The sequence below is a fragment of the Peromyscus californicus genome, unplaced genomic scaffold (genome assembly GCF_007827085.1).
Source record: "Peromyscus californicus insignis strain IS unplaced genomic scaffold, ASM782708v3 Scaffold_21__1_contigs__length_65335640, whole genome shotgun sequence".
NCBI classification, from domain to species: Eukaryota; Metazoa; Chordata; class Mammalia; order Rodentia; family Cricetidae; genus Peromyscus; species Peromyscus californicus.
This window is the reverse complement of record NW_026294514.1, coordinates 60526325-60539954: the sequence shown is the minus strand read 5'-3', so window position 1 is coordinate 60539954 and position 13630 is coordinate 60526325. Positions and strand designations below refer to the sequence as shown.

The window sequence follows — 13630 nt, the reverse complement described above, 5'->3', positions numbered from 1 at the left end:
AAACATTGTTTTCAAGAAATAATGGACATGCATTAAATTGCAAAAAATTCCATAAAATACAGATCATATTAGCTAGCAAACATACAATTAAATGGAAATCAACTTGAACAATCTCCTGATGAACAAAACTTACCCTCTCAGATAAGGAACGGTTTAAACTACATTTATTAATAACTCAGATTAAGTAAAAATTCACGATAAAAATTACAGAGTATCTCAAATGAACAGCATGAAAATGCTGCTTTCTTCAGATCTTGAAAGATGTAGAGAAATTAGTACTTGGGTTTTAAATTATACCCTTAATGCATTTATTAAAATAATTTTTAAGTAGATGAGTGTGTTCAAGTCAGAAAATGAAAAAAAAAATCCCACTCAAGTCTAAAAAAAGTGGAACAAAGGAAAGATAAGCCATGAAAGGAGATATTAATAAAATGAAAATGAAACAATAACGAAACAACAAATCCAAAGAGCACTTCAGCCAAATGTCGGTAAAACAGGGTAAACCATTAAATCCGGAAAGGAACATAGGTGTGAGATGAGGAACAAGGACGATCACGCTTAAAAACTGTGAGAGACAACTAAGGGAGCTGATGGCAGCCGATTTGAGAGCCGAAGAGGAATGCAAACGTCTCTAAAGGGTACAGTTCAAATGCGGGCTCAGGACACGTTTCCCAACATCCTAAAATCATGTAAATTAGAATCTTAAATCAAAGTAAAACCAACAATGAAACAGAGAGGCAGGCACCAAACGCCGTGTCTCATCCTCTCACAGGCAGCCGCTGCTTTGGGCTCACTGTTCAGGCCTGGAGAACACTCACCTTCCACATGTGCTGTGCCCAGAACAGAACAGGAGCAATCCCATGGGTTGTGGGGCAGTGGGTGAGGGAAGTGGGTGGTGGTGGTGGGGGGGATGGAGGGGTGGGGGGTGGGGCGGCACTGGGCTGTCAGGGATGCTGGGCAGGAGCTGGGGACCACCTGCTGACCTGGTGACCCTTTTCCCACCTGACCCCCAGCACAGGAGCCCTAATATCAAACTGCATGTCCTGCCCTGAGAAAGGCCGGCTGCCCACTCCAGCCCCGTGCACTTCAGACGCCCTGTGCTTTGACCACGGTCTGTCTGTTTCTCCTCAGGCAGACAACACAGGCTGATTCACAAAGAGTTAGAAATTCACACCGAAAACTGAGGCTCCTTCTAAAAATGACAATCGGTTTGGGTAAGTTATGGTACATTTTTCGATACTTAAAAAAAATTATCTCTGTATGCATGTGTGTTTATATATGTGTGTGTGTGTGTGTGTGTGTGTGTGTGTGTGTGTGTGTGTGTGTGTGTTTGCGCATTTGCAAGTGGTGGACGTGATCGTCACAGGACCTGGGTCTTTGTTTTTCACCTTGCTTGAGGCAGGATCATTTTGGTGTCTGTCTCTGGGCGTCCTAGGCTAGCTGGCCAACCAGCTTCCAGGGAGCCTCCTGTATCTACCTCCATCTCACTGTAGGAACAGTGGGACTAGTTGACACACTCTACCTGCCCCAGCTTTACATGGGTTCTAGGGATTTGAACTCAGGTCTTCATGCTTGCACAGCAGTAGCTTTACCCATTGAGCCACCCCTGTAGCCAAAAATAACTATCTTAAATAATCACTCAAGAGAGTGAAAGCAGCTGAGAATACTAACATCAGTCTGTACAATCCACAGACTGAAGAATGGCAACAAGTAAGCTAAAGGAAACCTCCATTATATGTAGCTGAAGTTTTCCTGTGTCCCACCCGGTCCTGCAGCTGCTCGAACCCAGTTAAACACACAGAGGGTTATATTACTTACAAACTGTATGGTCTATGGCAGGCCTCTTGCTAGCTAGCTCTTACATCTTAAATTAACCCATTTCTATAAATCTATACTTTGCCACATGGCTTATCAGTACCTTTACATCTTGCTTCTGTCGGTGGCTAGCAGCTTCTCCTTGCCTCTCCTTTCTCTTCCTGTCTATCTGTTTGGATTTCCTGCCTGCCTCTAAGCTGCCTTGCCATAGGCCAAATGGCTTTATTTATCAACCAATCAGAGCAGCACATATTCACAGCATACAGAAAGACATCTCACAGCAATTACAGGCATATCCTTTTCCTAGTGCCCATTTCAGGAGCCATAATCCAGCTATAGAAGGAAAGATAGGCTGCCAGGAGAAAGAAACTGCAATGCTGTGATAAAAACACATGATAACTCCCCTTCACCCCCCACAGGGTCCTATCCTCAGTTACACCTGGAAAGGACACCCACTAATGCTAGGAACTGTTGGTACAGTGTCCTGGTTACCAGTGATACCAGGACCTTAACAACATCATGAAACCACCCTAGCGACAGGTCTGAAGTTAGTCCTCACCCAGTTTAGTTCATGTTAGATCCTCTGGCTGGCTGGTGCTCGTAGGCTGAGGACCAGTGTCATATATGATTGGAAATTTGCACATTTTCAGGACTGGTTTCTTGGCTTAGAAGTGGGAACTATTGAGGGGCAAGGCAAACAAAGAGCCCTCTAAACTGCCCCCCCTCATACCCCATGAATAAACCTGTCAACAAACTCAGCGGAAACCACTGTTAGATTCTAGAAGGATGGGTAGAAACAGAAATTGGTGCTATTTTTTTAAAGACCTAAAAGTGCATGGTGTTGATTCCCATCCAGAATTTCCCTGGAGGCTGACCATGGATTGAAAAGATCTTGCCCAGTGGTGCTTGCTTAGCTGTATGGTGTCCTTGCTGGGACACAGCACCTCAATCTTGGGCACGTGGTCTGTAGCTACAGATGTGTTAGATACATTCTTCACCCTTCCCAGAAAAGCAGCTGGGAGGTATTTTGTATTCACTTAGAATAGCGAAGAGATCCTTTTGTAGGTGTGAAATGGATCTATGGACATGCCTGTTCTCTCTCTTAATGCAACTTAAGACATATAGGTCTACAGGACCTCTTCCAGAACATTCTGGTGGTTTGTGGTTACATTTGTTAAAGGTTGTAGAATTTCACACTCACCCCCCTGGAAGGAGTAGACTTTTGTCGTCAATGAATACAAAGATTTCCAAGGGGTTGGAGAGATGGCTCAGTGATTAAGAACACTTGCTGCTCTTCCAGAAGACCCAAGTTAGGTTCCAGCACCCACATCAGGTGGCTCACAACCAGCCATCTATAACTCCAGGCCCAGGGGTCCTGATGCCCTCCCTCTTCTTCAGGCACCTGCTCTCACAAAGGCTTGCATATGCACATGTAAATAAAACTAAAACTATTTTAAAAATTAGATCTCTATACTGCAGAAAATGGGCAGATTGTTTGGATTTCTTTATTTGAGTATTGGCTGTTCCTACTCACTGGTCCTTTTTATATTTGATTATATTTTCTGTTCCTCGCTTATCGAAGCCCTTTAGTACATCTAATCCTCTATCATATCTTGAAAATTGCTTCCATAGTCTGTGTGGCACGGTTGTTTACTTCTTCCACATGAATCTTTCATCTCCTTTATAGCTGCTTTAAATTCATTTCCATTTTTATCACTCCGTTCAAACCATTGCCTCCCAGTGTCTGGATAGTGCCCGAGTTATCAAACATCATATGGAACTTTCCATCCTCATCTTGCTAACCCAGTTATTTGTAAATCCTTGACTTCTTCTGAATCAGTTTTTTGTTTGTTTGTTTTTATCTGTAAATCAGAGAAAACACCATTGGCTTGGCTTACACCCAGCAGGAAACCAGATACCCACTGTGGCCACAGGTCCAGAGCTGACCTTGGCTGCTCTGCCTCCTCAACCAAGAGAAAAACTGGTCCTTAGGATCCAAGGCTAGCTTGAGCTACAAAATGAGCTCAAGTCCAGCCTGGGCTAAGGAGTGAGAACCTTGTCTTTAAAAAAAAGTAAGTGAAGAAGGAGGAGGAGGAAAAGTAGGAAGAGGAGGAAGAGGAGGAGGAGGAAGAGGAAGAGGAGGAGAATGAAGCAAGAAGCAAGAGTAGACACTGACTTGGCCTGGTGTGTCCTGAGAGCAGGACAGGCCACACAAACACAGTACAAGCCATGCAGCTTTCAAACATGAAGAGTTACAACCATGGAAATCATGAACATTCCTTAAGAGCGTAAATGAAGCATATGCCTTGCAGACATTGCACATTGAGCTTGGCCTGTCTGCGTGAGGACAGAGCCCTGTATAGACCATTCTCAGCATCACTGGCCCTGTATGGACCATTCTCAGCATCACTGGCCCTGTATGGACCATTCTCGGCATCCCTGGATGCATCCTTTAGCAAAGCCAGAAGAGCCTCCTCACTTGCTGGCAGTGGGAGGCATGGACACACCTAAACACCCTGTCTCCCATCAAGGTGTCCCTGAAAGCCTTTTCTACTCCCACTTGACTCTGCAGGGACAGCGCAGAACTGCAGGAAAAGTTCTGCCCCACAGGAGAAGGCTTTCCTGACAAGTCTTTGCTGTAAACCAGAGCTAGGCATAGAATTTCAGTTAGAAAACATTTTGTGTTTGGATCTCCAAGTTGTTCTAACATTTAAAAGCCCGGTCTCATCACCTAGATGTTGGGGTCCTCAGCTTCTGTGGACACATCTGATGTATAGTTCAGACTGTTCTTCCACCCAGTGGCCTTCCTCATCACACACATCTGCTTAGCCCTAAAGGTATCCATTTCTGATTTTTGACCCCAGCTTCCTTCACTCAGGGAAAAGACTTCCCATGTAACAAGCATGTTCCATGTGTCTTGACCTATGCCAAAAATACAGACATGTTTGTGTCTTTCTATAATATCAAGACTGATAGAATAGCAATACATCCAGAAGCTGCATTGGTTTCATGTCTGAAGTTTGCCAAGTAATCCTGAGTTCCCTTTACAGCTGGATGTCAGTCAACACGAGTTCTTTCCTCTCAATCCTGGTTACTAGTATTAACTCCCACACCAAAAATTACAGGCCACAATAATTGTGACCATTTATAGATGTATATGGAGGTCACAGAGTGATTGTAAAAGGGTCAAGTAGGCCCCAAAGAGGTCATCAAGTCCTTCTTAGAAGTAGAGGCAGAAGGCTGATGGATGCAAAGAAGATCTCTGGGGTGTTGGGGTGGGGGATAGATAACAAAGTCTGCTGGAGAGCTGCTGGCAATTCTGATCCACAAGGTGACAGGCTTGAACCTATGCTTAAGGTAAAGTTGAGCTACAGACTGTGGAGGCCACAGAGACAAAGGTCAGGACAAGGTCTTGATGAGCAAATGTCCTGACAGATGGATAGCAATTTGAGTAGGTATATCAGTAGTGGGAATGGAACCAAGCTGAAGCTGCTGAGGTAGTCAGGAGTTCTCTGCCTGTTTGGACCACTTGAAGGACTATCACAGTGTTAGGTGTCTGCCTCTTTACGGGGTCCAGGTGAGAATGTAGCTCCCTTCTTGGTCTGGTGTGTTCTGTAAGTTCTCAGGTCTGTTTTACCGAATGGAGATTTCATACATATAAAATTTTATGTATATGGGTGTTTTGCCTGCATGTATATGTGTGTGCAGTAACCTCAGAGGCTGCAAGAGGGTGTTGGAATTCCTGGGACTGTAGTTATATTGTTGTGAGTCCCCATAAGTGTTCTGGGGATCAAACCCGGGTCCTTTGCAAGAGCAATAACAGTTGGTGTTGTTTACATGCCTAACAAGTGGGACAGAGTCATGCTGCCTGTATTTGAACTCAAAATGGAGTCAAATGATGCCTGTGAGTTGAGCCTCTAGGGGCCAGGCACATTCTGAAAAGCCACTGCTGAATACAACCAGGACAGGGAACAGCCTGATCTCAGCATCATGAAAGACAGATTTTGGAAACCATAGGTATGTGACCAAGGTGGCCTAGCTCTTGCTCAGCTCCCTGCCATGGGCCAGCACAGAGGGAGTGTAGTCCCAGCACAGAGGGAGTGTGGTCCCAGCACAGAGGGAGTGTGGTCCCAGCACAGAGGGAGTGTGGTCCCAGCACAGAGGGAGTGTGGTCCCAGCACAGAGGGAGTGTGGTCCCAGCACAGAGGGAGTGCAGTCCCAGCAATGAGCTATGGACAGAAGCTGCAGTGCAGGCAGATATTAAACCCACACCGGAAGGAGAGAAGTCAGGCTCAGAGTGGGAGGAAATTAAATCAGTGAAGCCAATGATGAACCTGCGTGACCTTATCAGATTCCAGAGGAAATGAATAAAGAGATTAAAAAGATAAGAAAAATGAAATATAATAACAGAAGCATGAGGCTGACCATGGACATCCGATCCATGAATCAGAGCTGCTAGTGATAAAGAATACATAGATATAATACGAGACACAAAAACAAAAGACATCAAGAAGACCTGCCAACCTACAACGGGCCTCCTTGTCTACCAGTGCAGATATCCCAGAACAGAGATGGGTTCCAGAAACAAGATGGGAAGTTTTTATGTTTTCAGATGCAACAAAAATTCCTTTGAGCTAACCCTTAAGAAATGAATGGCCTAAAATATCTCCATGTCTAAGAGGCCATAGACAACTACAGGCAGAGGAAAGGCGTAGAGTGATGGAGAGGGATAACAGGCCATGAAGATACACAGCAACCTTCCCATCAATCGGTCCCTAGGTATTGGGGAGAGGATGCTCATGGGCACTCACACAGGAATGCCTCCTAATGTCTTATTGCTGCAGTGTTACTCCAAATATGAGGCTCAGAGCCTTGATCAAAGACAGGTCTGTGGTCTTCACTATTGGGTGGCCTGACTCCCGTTCTGATGTTTCTGGGGTTTGATGCACCTGTTTCTTGGTTTAGGGCAGTCCATATGATGGGACAGACACTGATATTGGTGCTGCATAGAATAGCAAAGTCCCTCCTCTAACCAGTGAACTCACAGACAAGGAAGCACAGCAGAAATGTAGGATGCTACTTGCTAGCTCACTTATTGATGTCTAGTTGGATGTATATATATAGCCAAGGACCACCTGCCTAGGGAATGGTGCCTCCCACAATGGGCTGGGTTCTCTGCATCAATTAATGGTAAAGACAATCCCCCATAGACATGCCCACAGGCCATTATGATCGAGGAAATCCCTCCACTGAGACTCTCAGGTGACTCTACAGTGTGTCAAATCGGCAGTTAGGGCAGGGTGATCTGGAGAAGTCAGACGTCAGCGGGGATTCTGCAGAACACTGGTTTCCAGCCCTAGGCTGGAAGAATCTGAGTTCCTTTGGGTCTGTCTGTGATGCAAAACCTCAGTGGTTAGCCATGGAGTTGGGGCATCTCCCCTCCCTCAATCACCTAGTATGTGCCCAAGCTTGACCTGTCTTTTGGTTTGGTCGTATCTGTCTGTAACCTGTTCTAGAGAGTCTCCTTAATGGAAGCACTGTCAACCCTGCTTTCCCTGCCATCCTGTGTTGATTTTTTTCTAATCTGAATGTTCTGTTTGTAAGGTTTATTCTGGAGGTAGGAAATGCAATTCAGAATCCGACATAATTAAGCAATGGGACATTGATTTACCCACCACTGTAAACATGCTTCCGATTCTCATTCACTATGTTAACTCTTAATGAGTTTATCCTTAAATAGATATTTATTGATGTCTTGACAGCAGCGATTCCAGAGTGCCCAGGGGCTCATCCATATTTAGCGAAACTGAGTTAGTTATCTTATTTACAGTCAGGGCTGACTTGTGTGCTATGTTTTCTGATGATCTCTACGATGTTTTACAACATTTATGCATTTGTTTGGGGTACGTGTGCCATGGGACACATGCTGAGGTCAGAGAGTAGCTGGTAGGAATCAGTGCTCCCACCACGTGGGTTCCAGAGATGGAACGCAGCTGTCAGCCTTGCCAGCAAGCACCTTCACTACCTGCGCCAGCCCATTCTGGTGTTCTTACGAAGACAGTATGAAAAGGACTGACACCTGAGAGGACCAAGTTATGGTTTTTCCAAAATGTCTGTGACATGTTGCTCCTAACATAATCAGCCAGGCGCAGAGTTAAACTCAGCCCCACACAGTGGCTTATTTTCAACAGGAACCTGCTGCTCTTCTGTTTCGAAGCAAAAATGGTGGTGAGTGGCACAGTTGTCTCCCAGAAAGACAGGGAGGAAGTAGTCATTGTGAAGCAGTTCACATGGCAACAGCCTGATCCGTGCAACTGAGGATAGCCAGCAGTGGAAGACAATGGTTCTCTCACTCATTCCTCTCTGTTGCTGTCAAAAGAGAGTTGGAGATTCAGAAGGCAGTCTGTCTCTCTTGTGTCTATCAAGCTGCCTTTTCGAAGTCTCTCTTTGTAGATTCCCCTCCCCACTGGTGACTGGATCCAGCCTGGGGCAGAGAGGATGAAGGAGGCACCTAGGGGAGACATCTAGCCCGGGCCCTCCTCCAGCTGTCCTGCACCCCAGTGGCCATCAGCTGCCAGGGATGCTTCCCTTCAGTGCTGCTCACAGGCTTAGTGTGGTTCATGGTGCAATCCTACACCTCAAGGCCAAGCATGTGGGGTGTGTGTGTGTGTGTGTGTGTGTGTGTGTGTGTGTATGTATGTATGTCAGGGTAGGGTGGAGGTGGATGGGTGGGGGTGTCTCTAAGCAACAAGAATGCCTTACCCTGCCGTGATCTGCACTGACCGGCTTGCTGTGGCCCCTTCCAAAAACCTCCCTCACCCTAAGTGAGCATTGAAGGTGCCCACTCATCACATACACCTCTCTGAGAGTTTGTGGTGGGCCATTTCCTGCTCCAGCTGACCACCTCTGCTTCCACAACTAAGGGAATCACAAATGTCACTGGCTGGGCCCCACTGTTCCTGAAGGAACCCAATCGTACTTCCTGTGTCCTGGCATTCCATTCATGCCTGCCTAACCAATGAGGCTCACCCACGGAGTTGGAGTGACTGGGCAAAGGAGTTCTTCCCCTGTGGGCTGACCGCAGACGTCTTTACATTGCCCCCAATGTTGGTTTTTTCCTGATTTTTTTTTTGTTTGCTTGTTTGTTTTGTTGTTGTTCCTTTTTAGGCCCTGGTGATTCTGGTAGCCATATTGAATAACGAATATTCTGGCTTTATGTGTGCTCTCCTTTATTTGAGTTCTGATGTCAATACTCTAATTTGTTGATTGCTTCTGGGTCTATCGTAGGCTTCTGTCTCCATCTCCTTCCAGCAGAAGCCTCAGGCATCGTTGGAGACCTTCCTTCATTTCCAATGGGGTTACTCCGTGCTGCAGATCCCCCTGTAAGCAGCCTTCCCACACTGACACGGTTTTCATTTTTACTCATTTCCAACTTCTGTCATTCTCTCCCGACTTCCTCTCTCATTTCTGGATTATTCAGGCGCAATCTGGTGGCGTTCCCAGGAGCTGGAGGCTCCCAGCTAGGTTCCTGTTTGATTCTGTTTGGGATCTGTAGCAGAACCAGGAAGGAGCTCCAGATGATGCCTCATGACTTGTCTACATCAGGCTGATGATCAGGATGGTGTCCTCACCACCCACCATACCATATCCTGATGAAGTGTGGGGTCTGTGGAGAGCAGCCAGCAGGCATGAACTCCTCTGGTGCTGTACCTGCAGCTCTCAGGAGCTCTCCGAACGCTGTATAAGCACTCAGAAAGATATTTTATCTCCTTGTTTGGCTGCCCAGGTAAACAAGAGCTTGGGTCCTGTCTCTGCTCCTATGCTTTGTTTCTTCCATGCTTTCAGTCAAAAAAAAATTCACAATAGATTATTGACTTTAAAGTGGACAGTTCAGTGGCATTTGGTACTTTTATGGCATGTGTGATCTTGAAATCTACATGGTTCCAAATATTTTCATCATCCCCAAAGAACACCCTGCACCTTTAAGAAGTTATTCCCTACCCCTTCTGACAACAGGCAGCTTCCTCACCACGGGTTTGCCCACACTGGGCATTTCGTATATGCAAATCCCCTCACACAATTGGTGATCTCTGTATCTGATTAGTGCTCAGTGAGTTTGCTTGTCCGGAATCCTCACGGTTAAGAACCTTGCAGACAATGGTTGCAACAGCCCGTCTGCCCTCCTGTATCAGGGGCTGAGTTCACCAAATCTCCTTTGCAGCCATCTTCAGCGACTTCTCTGGAGTCACACACACTGGTGTGTTTGCTCCCAACAGCCTCTTAAGCAAGACGTAAGCTTTGTTGATGTGTTGTTCTGTTGGTGAGAGGTGGTAAAGAAGTCATATTCCCTTATCTAGAATATTCCTTCATTTTTGTACAATCAGTCCAAGGCAGTGTCTGATATGTGTGTTTTACTCCCAAAGGTGGATAAGCAAATTTGATGGATTCCACGTACATTCTAGTGTCAGGAGGATGTTTCTTTCCAGAAACCATGTTGACTTTGCCTTATCTCATAATGAGACTGGCAGAACTTGTCACAGGCCACTTATTTCCTCGACTGCCAAGAGACTAAATTTAGCGTTCAGTTGGATGAGCTGGGTGACTGCACGCTTTGCGAATACTGATTTGTCCCCTGCTGCTAAAAGAGATTCCTGAGTTTTAAATTCTAAACTTGGTTTCTTGGTTGCTGTTTTTCTTACAAGATTTATTTTCTTTTTTAGTGTGTGTGTGTATGTGATTTGTGTGTGTGTAGGCATGTGCACACAGGTGTGGGTGCCCATTGAGGCCAGAAGAGGGTGTAGGACTCCTTGGAGCTGGAGTTACAGATGCTTGTGAGCTGCCCGGCCCTCTGGAAGAGCAGCAAGTGTTTTTAACCACTGAGCTATCCATCCATCTTCTGAAACTTATTTCTTGAGAAGAAAGAAAACAATCCTGTGATCACAAATGTATTATTATGATGTCAAGTGTTTATATCAAAAAAAACCTACATATGTAAATTGTAAAAAAAAAACTATAAAAATCACAATATAAAATTATCTAAAGCTACCATAGCTGTTCTCACATATTATCAAATCTGAAAGATCTGATTATTAACCTTTCGTTTGAAAAAAGCTTTAAATTACATTAATTATTTAGTGGCAAGGAGGTTCTTTCACCCTCGTCTGCAGGACGAGCCTTGGATTTGTGTGTTGTGTCCTGCCTGGCCTCCACACCTCTCCTCTTTTCTGAGGGGAAGAGGGGGAAGCAGAAGGAAGCCAAAGTTCTGTCCCCCCTTGATGGCTGGGTTTTTTAGTCTTCGAGGGCTCTTCCTTTCCTACTTTAGGTTGGTCAGTTTGAGGAAAGAGGGTGATTGATCAATTGACTCACAACTGTTGTGTAAACACATCCTAATCCAGCCTTGAGACGCATGATGCAGTCCATCAGCAGGGGTTGGGGGTGGCAAGGTAGGGAAGTGGGGGGCTGTAGGGCTGGCGAGGTGGAGAGGAGTGGGGTTGTGGCTATGGGCAGGAGAAATGGCCCACAAAGCCTTTGTTTAAGCAGCCAGGCTTCTGTCTCAGGTCGGGAGGCGGAGGAAGAAGGCGGCCATCTTGGAAGTTCACCGTCTTTACCAGCCATGGACCCTTTCCCTGTTTGTCTGCCTGTCAGCAAACCTCACTTCCAGTCCCTTAGTACCGCGAACACACCTGGAGAAACTTCAATCTGTGTTCCCAGGCCAAGGTCCCTCATATTTGGTTCTAGAATAAACTATCCCCTTGTGGTGAGAGGCATACTTTTGCTCTGGCAAGAGTGAGAGGGAGAAGGCTTTGTGAGAATTACAAAGTAGTGGACATGTCATGTAGATGAAGGTGGCATACAGCGTAGAGCATGGCTCTCAGGACGGGATGCTGAAGCAATCAGCACCATGTCATTCCCTCACCCTTCGCTCGGAAGGCTGCTCTTTCCTGAAGGATGCCTTCCATCACTGAGAGACAGATGCCAGCAGGCACAGCCTTGCTCCCTGGTGATCAGCGTGCGTGCAGAATTTACCGTGAACTCGGTATAGAGGCCTGTGTAGAAGGAGCCTTGAGACGTTTCCCAGTCTGACATTCCTGGCCTGATTCTCACTCTGCTCGTAACTTCAGAATGCTCCCAGGCCCCCAAATTCAATAGATCAACGTCAAAACAAATTAAACACAGGAGGCCTCTCGTAAACTGTGCCTCTGCCTGGGATGAGCCTGGCTTTTCCTTCCGTTACGTAATTCCATTAACAAAATCTTCTAAAAGGAGAAGCCACGGTGAGGATTATTAAAGATGAATGATGTTTTCAAAGGCAGGCCAAAGAGGTCTAAAATTCCCAAAGTCAGGATCATCTCCCTCACCTGAGATTCCCCAGGAATCTTCCTTTTGGTGGCTTCTCGGAGTTGATGTTAACTTCGGTACCTTTTAATGATTTGCCTTTTGAAAAGGCAAAATAAACAAACACACAAAACGAGAAAAACAGCAACCCCAAAACCTCACTGAGGAGATAGAAAGCTATGCAGAGTAGGATCCCGCTGAAGGAAGGCTGCCTGATGTAACTCCAACGTAAGTAGGAACTAGCTAGGCTGGTTGGAAACTGTACAGAAAAAACAACAACAACAAAAAACTGTACCTCCGCTGTATACTGAGATTAGGTTTGATAAGAATATGTTCTGTTAATATTGATTGGCTAAGATTACTTCCAATTAGGCCCTATTTCTAGGACTAAAAGAGATATTCTTGGTTCACAGATAATCAGGCAAATTCCCACATTTAAACAAACAAACAAACAAACAAACATGTCTTTACGAGGCAGTTCACAGCCACTGTCCTGTGCCACTCTGTGCTTACCAGGAAATATGTAATTCTGACAGACAGGCAGGCAGGATGACCCTGGGTAAGAAATCCACAAAAGAACAACACTGGTTTACTACAAAAGTAACGTGGCTGCAGCCCAGGCCTTCCCAGCTCGTGTGCCCCCCATCTCTGCTGGGCCCTGCCCCCAATTCCAGTAACTTCAGTCACTCAGGGGCAGCCCACACAGTCAGAAGAATAGGGACACCCACTGCACCAAAGGCCAAGCTAACTTCCAGAAGGCCAACTCGCAGCTTGGACAGAGACTCACTGCTAGGTCAGAGGTCACACCAGCCTTCAGAAATCCAGCACATAAAGACTTAGAAAACCAAAGAGGAAACAAAAACCAAGGAACAAAACACCCATCTAACCAAGATAAATTCAGAATCAGGGACTGGAACTAACCATCCCAAACCCAGATGCCTAAATGCCAGTGTAAAAACACAATCAACAACAGCCGGGGCAATGTGGCACCACCAGAGCCCAGCTGTCCTACCACAGCAAGACCCGAATACACCAACGCAGCCAACGCACAAGAAAACGACATTAAAAACGACTTTACTAAACTGATAAGAACAGATACTACACTTGATCTTAGCCAAAAGGCCGAGAAGCGATGGTGGTACAGGCCTTTAATCCCAGCACTCAGGAGGCAGAGCCAGGTGGATTTCTGTGAGTTCGAGGCCAGCCAGTTCCAGGACAGGCTCCAAAGCTACACAGAGAAATCCTGTCTCGGAAAAACCAAAATAAATAAATAAATAAATAAATAAATAAATAATAAATGGCTTTATGAAGATTATGATAGAGGTACTGAAAGAGGAAATGAAAAATTCCCTTAAAGAAATGGAGGAAAAGACAACCAACAAAATTAGAGAAATCATCGAATTCCTTAAAGAATACCTAGATAGGCAAGAAAAAACAGACAGGTGAAGGAAACTATTCCTGACATGAAAATTGAAATAGA

At 45.6% G+C, this 13630-nt stretch overlaps 1 pseudogene; it reads right to left on the bottom strand.

The window, feature by feature from the left end:
* Window positions 1-13200: 13200 nt before the first annotated feature.
* On the bottom strand, window positions 13201-13284 carry LOC128118056 (uncharacterized; annotated as a pseudogene).
* Window positions 13285-13630: the final 346 nt, after the last annotated feature.